The sequence below is a fragment of the Portunus trituberculatus genome, chromosome 21 (genome assembly GCF_017591435.1).
Source record: "Portunus trituberculatus isolate SZX2019 chromosome 21, ASM1759143v1, whole genome shotgun sequence".
In the NCBI taxonomy this organism is placed as follows: domain Eukaryota; kingdom Metazoa; phylum Arthropoda; class Malacostraca; order Decapoda; family Portunidae; genus Portunus; species Portunus trituberculatus.
The window spans coordinates 9846053-9858941 of record NC_059275.1 but is presented as its reverse complement, the minus strand read 5'-3'; the positions used below and the strand labels follow the sequence as shown (position 1 = coordinate 9858941).

At 43.3% G+C, this 12889-nt stretch overlaps 1 protein-coding gene across 2 annotated transcripts in view; it reads right to left on the bottom strand.

The window, feature by feature from the left end:
* Window positions 1-12889, bottom strand: part of LOC123506917 (inversin-like) — a 170211-nt gene that overhangs the window by 134858 nt on the left and 22464 nt on the right. The gene's annotated exons all lie outside the window — the stretch shown is intronic.

Below are 12889 nucleotides of genomic sequence, written 5' to 3'. Positions count from 1 at the left end.
TATGATTGTTTTTAAACACCTACTTGGACCTACCTCTCATTCCCAACAGTCTTAAGGATCTATGGGAAATCAGGGTTTTTGGGTGTGGGAGCATTACATGAAGTAATGTGAATTGCAAAAAAAAGTGTGAGATCAGCAAAATCATATATAAAAAGTAGTTTTTAAAGTAAAAACTTTTTTTGTGAATATACTTACCCATATGTAATTACATATGCCTATATGCCATTATTCCCACACTCAGCACAGAAAATCAACCAGCACTTCTATATAGAGATCCTTTCTGCCAAAACTGACAGAAACACAGAGGGGAGGGAGGAAGGGAACCTTTTAATATATAATTACATATGGGTAAGTATATTCACAAAAAAGTTACTTTAAAAAACTATTTTGTTGCTACATATACTAATTACCCATATGCAATTACATATGCCAGATTCCCAAGTATAGGTGGGAGGGTATAACAGAAACCCAAAGGTGGAAGACACAATCTCCAAAAATTGCCAAAACCCTGAAAACGGAAAAATAATGTATCCGTAAATTTTGTTGCTGATAACAAGGGAAATCAAGAAAGAAACTAAACCGGCATCAGTGAACAACCCTCAGCGCCAAAACTATCGGCCCAAGGGAAAAAGTATCTAAATACCTATGAGTAACATCCCGTGGGTAAAAGGAGGAAAAGGTGGTCATACTCCTCCACGTACCAGCCTTGAGAACCAAGTCCAGACTCTTAACTTTTCTAAAGAGAACACTGGTAGCAATAGCCCAAACCTCATGGGCGTTCACATTCAGAAGGCGACTCCTTCTCCGAGACACTCTCATAGGCCCTCCAAATCACCTGACATATCCACTTAAACAAGGTATGAAGGTGGACAGCTCATCTGGGATTCAAAACCATGACCAACAACCTAGAGTAGGTCAGCTGACAATCTCTAGTCCTGCGAAGATACCCATGGACCGCCTGAACCGGACAAAGAAGGCGGTCTACCTTGTCCTCCCCGACAAAATCAAGAAGAGCAGGAATAGTGAACTCATCGAAGGAATGCAGATCCGGACACTGAGTCTTAGCCAGGAAATCGGGGGCAAAGGAAAAGGTCATGGATGTCCAACCTTTGGAGTGATACACCTCAGCCGACAGGCTGTGAAGCCCACTAACCTGATGAGCTGAAGAGAGCGCCAAAAGAATCACTGTGTTATGCAAGACATCTCTCAGTGATGTTGTCCATAAGGGCTCATAAGGAGGACGTAACAAGGACTGAAGGACCAGAGATCTCAGGCAGGTCACCAAGGCGAACAAGGTGGACAAGAGACCACAAAGGAGTGGAACAGAGAAGAAAGGTCTAGATAAGTGGAAAGGTCTATGCCTGACTGACGCAGAACAGGAGCTAAGGCACAATGATAACTCCTAATTGTTGAAGTACACGAGACTTACCTCGGGTCAGTTGAAGTGTGCTTCGTAATTTTACGAGGCACGTCACCTCTGCTGGTTGGGAGCGCTTACATAAGAAAGCTTTCGCCACGTCACACCTCAGACTTTGAAGTCATACGATCACCCACATGCCATGTAACCCCAAAAATTTGGTACTTAACCGGGAGGGAGAGGAAGGCATGTAAGCGCTCCCAACCAGCAGAGGCGACGTGCCTCGTAAAATTACGAAGCACACTTCAACTGACCCGAGGTAAGTCTCGTGTACTTCAACAATTTTACCACGGCACCGCCCTCTGCTGGTGGAGCACTTACATGAGGCTTTGAAGCCATGCGGGTATCATATGTGTATGCTGTATCCCACCTCTGTGCCTTCTAAACAAGACTTAGAAGTAGGAATGGAAAAGAAAAGTATGATTGTCCCCAAAACCTTCCATTTTACTTATAACTCCTGCCACTTACAAGTAGTAATACATATGCAATAACAAATCAATGACAATAATAAGAATAATGACAAGGTAAATGGACAACAAATAAAAGAGCCCTAAATTGTAAGGACTAGTACTTCATGGTAGCCCATGAAAAAAGAAGCTGTAGAGACATACCAAAATTAAATTAATGTTATGAAATAGTGTTCAACCACATTTGGTCATTCCTGTTGTCCTTAGACCAAGACTGCATCCTGGAAAGTATCTGCAATCGAAATAATAGTCTTGTCATAAAACTTTGCAAAAGTACTTTTATTAGTCCAACCTGCTTTTGCCATAATGCATGCAATTGGCACCGCCATAGCTTTGGCCTTTGATGCCGCCGCTGGCCTAGTACTACCTGCCGTAAACCTAGAAATACTAATACCAGTCGACTGAAGCATGGTTTTAATCTACTTAGCAATTGTGTCCCTGGAAACGGCCTTGTGTGGTTTAACAAAACTAATGAATAAGAAAGCCTTGCTGTGCGGTACATCCTGTCTAAGTGCCTCCGTCCTGAGGATGTATGTTTGCAGTGTCTCAGTGTCTCATGTTTTTTATTTATGTTAATGATATGCCAGTAGGAATTGACAGTTATATGAACATGTTTGCAGACGATACTAAAATTATGAGGAGAGTAAAGAATGTGGAAGATTGTAACAAGTTACAGGAAGATCTTGATAAAATATATGAGTGGAGTAAAGAGTGGCAGATAGAATTTAATATAGACAAGACCCATGTTATGAAAATGGGAAGAAGTAGATACAGACCAAACAGGGATTACAAGCTGGGTGATGAGAAGATTACGGAGACCAATGAGGAGAAAGACTTAGGAGTAACCGTGCAAAACACTTTGTCACCGGAGAAACACATCAACAAGATTTTTTGGAAAACATACAACATGCTTCAAAATATTAGCCTTGCATTCCACTACCTAGATGAAGGAATGATGAAGAAGATATTATGTACCTTAATAAGACCCCAGCTAGAATATGCAGCATGTGTCTGGTCACCGCATATGAAGAAAAATGTGAAGAAGGTAGAAAGAGTACAAAGGCTGGCAACAAAGATGGTACCAGGACTCTGGGAGTTAGACTATGAGGAAAGACTGAGGAAGCTGGGGCTGACCACATTAGAAGAGAGAAGAACAAGAGGAGACATGATAATTATGTATAAATTGGTGAACAAGATTGACATACTGGATAGAGAGTTGATAAAGGTGACCACAAGTAGTCATCTACGAGGACATTGAAAAAAGCTAATAAAGGACATCTGTCTAAATGACGTGAGAAAATACAGTTTCCCGCATCGTAGCATTGATAAGTGGAATAAACTGAGCAGTCATGTCGTTGATGCGGTGTGTGTCAATCAGATGAAAGAGAGATATGACAGGAATGGACAAGGAGACAGGACACAGAGAGCTTAGCTCGGGCCCTGTAATACACAAATAAGTAAATACAAATAGGTAAATACACACACAACCTAGGGTCAGCTGGGTATGCCTGGAATTTCACAGTCTGCACATTAAATTTGGGCCTACACTGTTTAATGGTACCCCCCAATGGTAAAGTAATTGAGTTCTAGTTAATCAAAATGCCATCTAACATGAGCAAATGAAGTGTCTGAACCCTGGCTGCCTGAGTCAAAGCCATCAACATCACCAGTTTTAGAGTTAGTTTTCTGAGGGACAATTCTTGAAGTGGAGACATAGATTTTAATTTCTGGAGCACAGGCCCTACATCCCATGTCTTTGCATAACGTGGTTTAGGTGGTCTAAGATGAAAGACACCCATCATAAATCTATTAACCAATGGATGGCAACCTGCTCTACACCCATCCACCACGATACCAATAGAAGACAAGGCACCTCTAGCTGTGTTTAGAGAGTCATACCCAACATTCCTGTGAAATGTTTCTGCTAAAAAATTTATAATGTTGGCCAGAGAGGGAGCAAGGGGACTGAAATTCCCTCTAATACAAAATTGGGACCACCGTCTAATGTGTGGCTGATACTGCTTTCCTGTGCCTGGCTTCCAGGAAGCGATGATAATGTCTGCAGCCTTTGCATGAATACCCTGTTGTTGTAAGGTGTCCCAGATAGACGGCATGCCATCAGTTTTGTGTGCGACATAACTGGGTGCTCCTCTCCTGACGCTGGGTGAGTTAGCACCCCTTTTTTTCCCCATGATGAGTTGGGGGTGATCTGTAAGCATGCCGAGCAGCATCCCCATCCAAGGCTGCGACATCCTAAAGGGCACCACCATCCAGACACTCGCTCTCTCTTCCCAGATCTTTTGGAGGCACCTAGCAATAAGCGAAAAGGGTGGAAATAAATAGGGGAGATCGGACTGGGCCCAGTGAAGAGAGAATGCGTCAATGTATGTCGCTAATGGGTCCGGTTTCCATGAACAGAAGGTTTTAAGCTGAGTAATGATCCTAGAAGCAAAAAGGTCAATTGAGGGAGTGCTAAAAACACTGCAAAGAGAAAGGAACACATCCGAGTTTAGTTTCCACTCCAGCCTGTCATTCACCTTACGTGAGGCCAAGTCCGCCTTAATGTTTTGGTTGCCTGGGATGTGCAAACATGTAACCCATGCACTGTTCGCAATGCACCAATCCCAGATTACGACTGTGATGTTACATGCAAGAGACTTTGTACTCCCCATCTCATTTACGTATGACACTGCCGTAGTATTGTCACAGAAAATTTTTATGTGTTTCCCTCTGAGCTCAGACTCAAAAGTTTGGAGTGTCAACAGGATGGCTTTAAGCTCCAGGACATTGATGTGTAAATGTCTCTCAGCCAGGGACCAACTGCCATTAATCATATGCCGATGGAGGCAGCCACCCCAACCCTCAATTGACGCATCAGTGAAAATCTCGACTTACGCGCTAGATCTGAAAATTTTTCGGTCTTGCTTAGCGACATTTTTGATCAACCACCTTAGTTCATGTTTCATCTCCTCTGTGATGGACATGTGGCAGTCAAAGTTACCTTTCATTTCCTTTAGAGCTAGAATTTTAGCAGCTTCCAATTGCCTATAATGAAGTTTACCCATTTCAACCGCTGGGATGGCCACCACGAGTAAACCTATGACTTGAGCAACCTCTCTAATTCTAGCTGTGTCTTTGCCCAAAAGACCATCACATGCTAATAGACGCGTAGCTGCGGTGACGAGTGGACGTGTTGTGTGTGCGGTCCGTTTTGGGCTGTTGTTTTTATAGTTAGCGAGTGGTGTTTGTGCTTGGTGTCTGTGTGTGGTGCTTTTGAGTGTTAGTGAAGTGAAAGTGTGTACTGCAAGTGTTAGATTAGAGCAAAATAGTGGTTAGAATCAGTGTTTGTGAGTTAAAAGTATTTTGGTAGAGCAAGGAGACTAGGCTTGTAACCGTCAAGTTGACCTTGAAAGAGGATTAGTTGACCCCCACCACCGCGGTTAACCCCACCCCGCCGTCACCAAGTATTTTTATTTGTTTGTTTGTGAGTTAACAGATTGTAAATTAGTATGGCGGTAGCTACTGAGGTATATCAGAGTGTGATTGAGTGCATGAAAGAGAGTGTTGAGGTGGGATTGGGTGAGTTTGTTGTGTGTGAGATGTGTGGGCATGACAGGAAGGTCATTGACTTTTCTGAGTGTATGGTGTGTAGGCTCAAGAGCGAGAATTTAGTTCTTTCTCTTGAGCACCGAGAATTGCGAGAGGAAATCAGAAAGCTAAGTGAGGGGAAAAGTGCGAACGAAGTTCTCATCTTTGAGTTGAAGGAGGAGGTTAAGAGGCTTGGGGAGGCAGTGGAAAAAATTAGGCAGGAGATCAGTGTTAGGCCGAAGGTTGGACCTTCTGAGGGCGACAGGGTGGCTTGGCCCTCTGTCGGGAAGAGCAGAGTGGGGAAGAGGGAGCAGGCGAGCCAGACTGGGAAAGATAGTAGTCAGGATGGGCAGAGATGGCAGGTTGCGAGGGAAGGAAAGCGGAGGCAGTTAGGGAGGATAGGACTAAACCTGTTGAGTGTGAAAATAGGTTCGGTTTGTTGGAGGGGAGGAGGAGAGTGAGAGAGTGAATGAAGTGGTTGTGGTGAGTGAAAGGAGAAAGAAGGGGTAGAGGAGAGGAGGAGGATGGTTGTGCCTAGCACACCTCAGGTGTGTGTGGTGGGTGACTCTCAGGTTAGGTATTTAGATAGCACTTTCTGTGGGAAAGACAGGGATAGGAGGACGAACGTGTGTATGCCTGGTGCAGGTGTGAAGGCAGTGAGTGAGGAGGTGCAGAAGAGGGTTGGGGGATGGAGAGGAGGGTGTAGTAGTTTTGCACGTAGGTGGGAACGATGTCAGAGCAGGTGGGTCGGAGGAGTTAGTGGCAAGATTTCGGGAAATGTTAGGCAAGATAAGGGAGAGTGGTAGGAGGTGTGTAGTGTCAGGAATCTTGCCTCGTGTGTATGTTAGCAGGAATGGTTGTCTAGAGCCATTGGTGTGAATGATCGGGTAAAAGGGATGTGTAAGGATGTGGGTGTCAGCTTTGTGGATGTATGGGATAGGTTCTATGGGCGAAGGGATTTGTATGCTAGGGATGGTGTGCATCTGAGTAGGAAGGGTGTGGATGTGCTGAGTGGATGTCTGGAGGGGGAGTTGGGATGGAGTGTAGGGGGTGAGGTAGCAAATGCATTCCAGAAGAAAGATGCTAGACATAAATTAGATAGGATAAACAGAGATAGTGAAAAGATTAGGAAAGATTTCCAGGTGCAAATAGGAGAGAATAAGATTAGGATTCCAAATAAGGAGACAGCATCTAGGAAGGTAGCAGGACTTAAATGTTTTTATGTAAATGCCAGGAGTCTTAGGAACAAGAAGGACGAGTTATCTAGTTATATAGTTGAGGAGGACTTAGATGTTGTATGTGTCACAGAGGCATGGGTAAATGAGGAAAAGTTTAGGAAAATAGGAAAGAATATGAAGTAGATGGATACATTATGTATTTACACCAGAGAATTGGTAGGATAGGTGGAGGAGTAGTTATTTATGTAAAAAATCCTTCATTTCCAGTCAGGTTAATGGTATTAAGGTAGATAACAGAGTAGAGTCCTTATGGCTGGATGTTAGAGTAAACAAAAGTAAGGTTATTAGAGTAGGAGCTTTTATAGACCACCTAACCAGTCAGCAGATGTAGACAACCTTATGGTAGATGAGATAAATAGGGGTGTACTAGTCAGACAATTATCTTAGGGATTTTAATCTTAAGTCAGTAAACTGGGAGAGGATGGTAGGAGATGCTAGTGAAAATAAGTTTATGGAAAGTTTTCAGGATAACTATTTAGTGCAGATGGTAGATAAACCTACTAGGGGGAGGAAGGTTTTAGACATAGTACTAACAAATATTGAGCATTGTTTAAAGGAAGTTGAGGTAGGAGAGACTTTAGCAAACAGTGACCATCATATAATTAGATTTATCATTAATTCCAGTAGGGATAATATAGTGAATAAGACTAGAGTCCCAAACTATCAGAAAGGCAATTATGGTAGGTTACGTCAGTTATTAGGAGAGGTAAACTGGGAAGATAGTTTTGGAAATAAAACTGCACAGGAGATGTGGGATATTTTTAAGGTTGTAGTAAAGGGTATAGTGATGCAGTGTATCCCTTACAAAGATATAAGGCAGAGAAACAGGAAGCCATTATGGTGGACTCATGAGATAGGTAGCCAGATCAGAGAGAAGAAGAGGGCATATAGAGAGTTGCAGAAAAGTGGGAAGATGTAGATTTGATTAGGTACAGACAGGTCAGGGATGATTTGAGTAAGGTTATAAAAAAAGTAAAAGGCAGGCAGAGATAAAACTAGCTAGAGCTGGGAGTAAAGATCCCAAAAATTATATAGTTATTACAAGGTCAGTGATAAAAGAAATAAGGATAGGATTGGACCACTCAGAAAAGATGGTGTAGTAGTGGATCAAAATGAAGACATAGTAGAATTATTGAATGAACAATTTTCTTCAGTATTTACTAGGAAAGAATAGGAAATCCTGTTACAAACAGTGCGACGAGTAGTTTAAGAGCTTTAGAAAATATTGATATAAAACCGGGAATTATTAGGAAATTTATTCTTGAACTAGACGATAGGAAAGCTAGTGGTCCTGATGAGCTACATGCCAGAGTACTTAGGGAGGGTGTAGACAGTATTTCTGAAGCACTTAAGTTAATCTTTGAAAGATCACTTAGGTTTGCTGAGATACCTCAGGACTGGAAGTTAGCTAATGTTACTCCAATATTTAAAAAAGGTAGGAAGGATGATGCAAATAATTATAGACCGATCAGTTTAACTAGTATAGTATGTAAGATACTAGAGAAAATCATTAAGGGTAGTATTTGGGAGCATTTAAATGAGAATAGATTAATTAGAGATACCCAACATGGCTTTAGATCAGGGAGGTCCTGTCTTACAAATTTGCTCGATATCTTAGAATATATTACCAAGGAGTTAGATGATGGAAATAGCATAGATGTTATATATCTAGATTTTAGCAAGGCGTTTGATAAGGTACCACATAGGAGGCTAGTGTACAAATTGAGACTACATGGGATAGGGGTAGGTTAGTTGATTGGATTAGTGAATGGCTTTCTGATAGGAAACAGAGAGTAGTATTAAATGGGGCAATGTCTGAGTGGAAGGAAGTGGTTAGTGGGTACCCCAAGGATCAGTGCTAGGACCTCTTCTTTTCTTGGTGTACATTAACGATTTAGATATAGGAATTAGTAGCAAAGTATCAAAGTTTGCAGATGATACTAAGATAGCATGTGCAGTACAGGGTGAAAAGGACAATTACAGAATACAACGAGACCTGGACAGGCTGATAGCATGGGCAGACAGGTGGCAGATGGAGTTTAATTCTAAAAGTGTCAGGTTATGCATTTAGGTAAAGACAACACAAACTTTAACTATGAGATGGAGGGATGTTGGCTAGAGGCAGTAGAGGAAGGAAAGGATTTAGGAGTAGTGATAGACAGGACTATGAAATTTTCAAAGCAATGTTTAGAAGCAAGAAATAGGGCAAATAGGATCCTGGGTTTTATAAATAGAAATGTTAGTTATAAAAGTAAGGAAGTGGTGCGTAGCTTATATAATTCCTATGTTAGGCCCCATTTAGAGTATTGCATACAGGCCTGGTCACCCCACTTATAGGCAGGATATCAACATGTTAGAAGCAGTTCAGAGAAGAGCAACTAGGATGATACCAGCATTAAAGCGCCTGGAGTATAGAGATAGATTAAAGGAATTAAACATGTTTTCATTTGAGAGGAGATGTATAAGAGGGATATGATAGAGTTATTTAAAATGTTCTCAGATACAAACTACATAGATGTGAGATCTTTCTTTACCTTAGAGGAGGGAAGTAGGACTAGAAATCATGGCAGGAAGATTAGAAAGCAAGGCTGCAGGTTAGATATAAGAAAATATTTCTTTAGTCATAGGGTGGTAGACTTCTGGAATGCATTGCCAGAGAGGGTTGTAAATAGCACTAGTTTGACAATGTTTAAAAACAGATTAGATAAGCACTTAAATTTATTAGATTTATAATTATGTATAGCACTGCATGATAGTTTTTATAAGAAATTTACTATAGTTAAACAAGACATGATCCCCATGTATGGGGATCACAGATTGTAGAGGAATTCGCTGCAGGACTTAGCCCTGTTAATAGGCCAAATATTTAGAATTAGTATATAATGTATTGTGTACTTGTAAGTGTATCTTTAAGTACTGATGACGAGGTCGCTGTGCGACTGATACAGGATAACCTAGATGGGCCCTGGTGGTCCTTTATTATCCTATTATTTATGTTATGTTATGTTATGTTATGTTATGCTTGAATAATTTTGTCCCTTCTGCGTACTGGCAGAAAAACTCTCATACCCTCAGTGTCAATGATGTTGCCGAGATATTCAAGACGTTTAGTTGGAGTTAAAGCTGACTTTTCTGCATTAATGCAGAACCCCAACTTTTCTAAAAAGAGGGTGGTGTCCTGAATAGAAGAAAGACATCCAAGAAAGGAATTGCTACAAATGAGTGTCATCAATGAAACTAGTAATAGTATGACCTTGTTTCCTAAGCGTTGAAAATACTGGTTTCATCAGTTTTGTAAAAATCCTAGGTCCTTTTGCAATACCATTGGGCAAGCAAGTGAATTTGTATAAAACACCCTTCCAAGTAAAACACAGAAACCTTTGATGTTCCTCTGCAATTCTAATGGAGTAATAAGCGTGCCTCAAGTCCACTGATGCCAAAAAATCATCCTTGTTTATGAGCTTAACTGCTTGCTCAATGTTCTCCATTTTAAAATGTCTGTAAGGAATGAATTTGTTAAGCTTTTCCAAATTAATCACCAACCTGTGCTCACCGTTTTTTTTTTTTTTTTTTTTGCCCTCAGAAAAATGGGGGAGATAACCTGGTCGTCCTGTCTTTCCATTACACAAATAACCTGAAGTTTTAACAGTTTACCGATCTCATCGTCAATGAACTTCTGTTCATCCCTGTTAAACCTATACTCCAACTCAAGATGGAATAAATGATCAATGTTATCAACATCAACACTAAGGTGACAATTTGACAAAATGTCTAAAATAACTGGGTCACTGGTTATGTTTTGCCATTCCTGCACAAAATAATTGATTCTACCTGCCTGAAAGCAGTCACTTGCCTCCTCATTTACCGGGTCTTCCAGTGCCCTGGCTCTTGGAGTTTTTTGACTCCGAGTCCAGCCGCAGAGAGGATGAATGTTGGTTGCCCCTGAAGCTTGACCTCTGCCGACCATATGGCTGAAACCTTGAAGCAAAGCCCCTCTGCGTCTGCCTAGCCCAGGGAAACCGCAGGCGGCTGTTAGCAGCCCTCCAAGACGAGGCTGGTTTTCTACTAGAAATCTTGTTCATCAGCTTCTCCGCGTCTTCAATCTGTTTAGTGGACTGGGAAACATCGTCCCCAAACAGAGACCTGGTCACCAGCACCTTTTCTGAACACAAGTGGGTGTATTTGGGGTTAATTTCACGTTTAAGAACAGCTCAACGAGCGAGGTTTTTGTAGTTAGCATTACCCAAAAGTGCCAGTGTGCCATTAATTAACCCCACTTCCTGTGCAACAATTGGGTTTTGTGTGTGCTCAGCCACTTTGTCGAGAGTCAGCAGTGACTTTGTAATAATTGTAGAAGCACCCAGGATATCCTTACTTACATCTTTGAGGCGAAAGTTATTTCTCTTTGCCTCTCCCCTAAGTGCATCCCAAATTTGTGGGTTACATTCCACTGGGGCAAGCGCCTGGCAATTGTTAGGTCTCTTGATAATATCATCCTCAAACATGTGTTGGTACTCATCAGCCCTCATACCTTTACTGAAGAGATGATTCACCATGTCAGCTACCTTGGCATCAATGTCCTCTGACACGGTATCTGCTGGTCCAAACACCTTGACCCCAACCATCAGGCCGCTTCCCAGAGGGCCCTCGTCCGACACTTCCCCTTTCTCCAAGTCACGGGGAAACTCACGGAACCCGGAGAAGTCGTGCAGAGGGGCAGGCGAGCAAGCGTGGGAAGTATTCGCGCCTTCATTCACAGCACAAGCCCTAGGAGGCGAGGTCCGTTGCTTCTTAAGGTTATCTACCTCGCCCCTGAGGTCAGCCAAAGCCTCAAGCAGCACAGACCACGGCACTGGTGGGTCCGTTTCCTGCCTTGGGTGTTTGTTGTGCTCGCGCTAGCTGTCCCTGCCAGCACGCCAGTCCGACATACACGTGTCTCCCTTGGTGGGGGAAGGCCGCGCCAAGTCCACATTCTGCTGTTGCTCTGAAGAGATCCTGCGGTCCCCACCTGGCCGGTCACTCGTCTTGTCGTCCAAAGAAGACAACATGGCTGCCGGCTGCCGGAGGAAAGGCCCAGTGAGCCGTGGCTGACGCATACAGGCATAATATAATCACAAATTCGGCTCAAACTGCTCCCAAGGGATAACGGGAAGAGGGCAAGTACCTGTGTGACAGGTGACAATGCCTTGGAAGAACCTCTGTAGAGCTGTCGGGGAAGACACGCCGACCGCTACACACGTCTGCTCAGTGCAAACGCACAAAAGCGACTGAGAAGTGACGTGGCGAAAGCTTTCTCATGTAAGTGCTCCACCAGCAGAGGGCAGTAACGAGGTAAAATTGTTGACACTGACAGGCACTTAGACTCAAAAGAAAATTTTGCTAGCTGCACTACAGAGGCAGAGGACGGATCTAAAGCCCTCGATTCACACCAACCACAAAAGACTCTCCACTTCGCCTGGTAAACTGAGGTGGAGGACTGCCTGACTGGTCGAGACATGAACTTAGCAACCTTGCACGAAAACCGTCACAATCGGAAGAGATGCAGGAGAGTCGCCACTCGTGAAGATGGAGCTTCTCCAGAGAACCATGGAAGAGGGGACGGTGAGGTTGTCGAAGGAGACACTGCCACATGGGAAGAACTTGTGGACTGTCCATGAGCAGGTCCAGCAACAGGGGAAACCAGTCTGGCTGAGGCCAAAGAAGAGCAACTTGTGTCATACGCACAGTCCGCGACTTACGAACCCTCACCAAAACACAGCGGATCAGAGCAAACGGTGGAAAGGCGTACAGATCCAGATCGTCCCATAGAAAAGAGAACACATCCTGTCTCCAGGCTCCTCTATACATACAGGGGAAGATGACGAGTCAGTCCCGTGGCAAACAGATCTACCAGAGGAGACTCCCACACCTGGAAGACCTTCTTGCAAATTTCGGGATGTAGGATCCAATCTGACCTGACACACTCCCGAATGAGCACATCCGCAGTCACATTCCGGCATCCTGGAACGAAAACCAGGCACAGAGAGATGGAACGGCTCTCGCACCACCGGAAAACCGTCCCTCCTAAGGTTGACAGAGGTTCAGAACAAGTGCCTCCTGACTTCCTGAGATAGGTGACCACTGTCGAGCTGTCAGACATCACAGACACCACTGACCCCGACAAGGCCTGCTGAAAACTC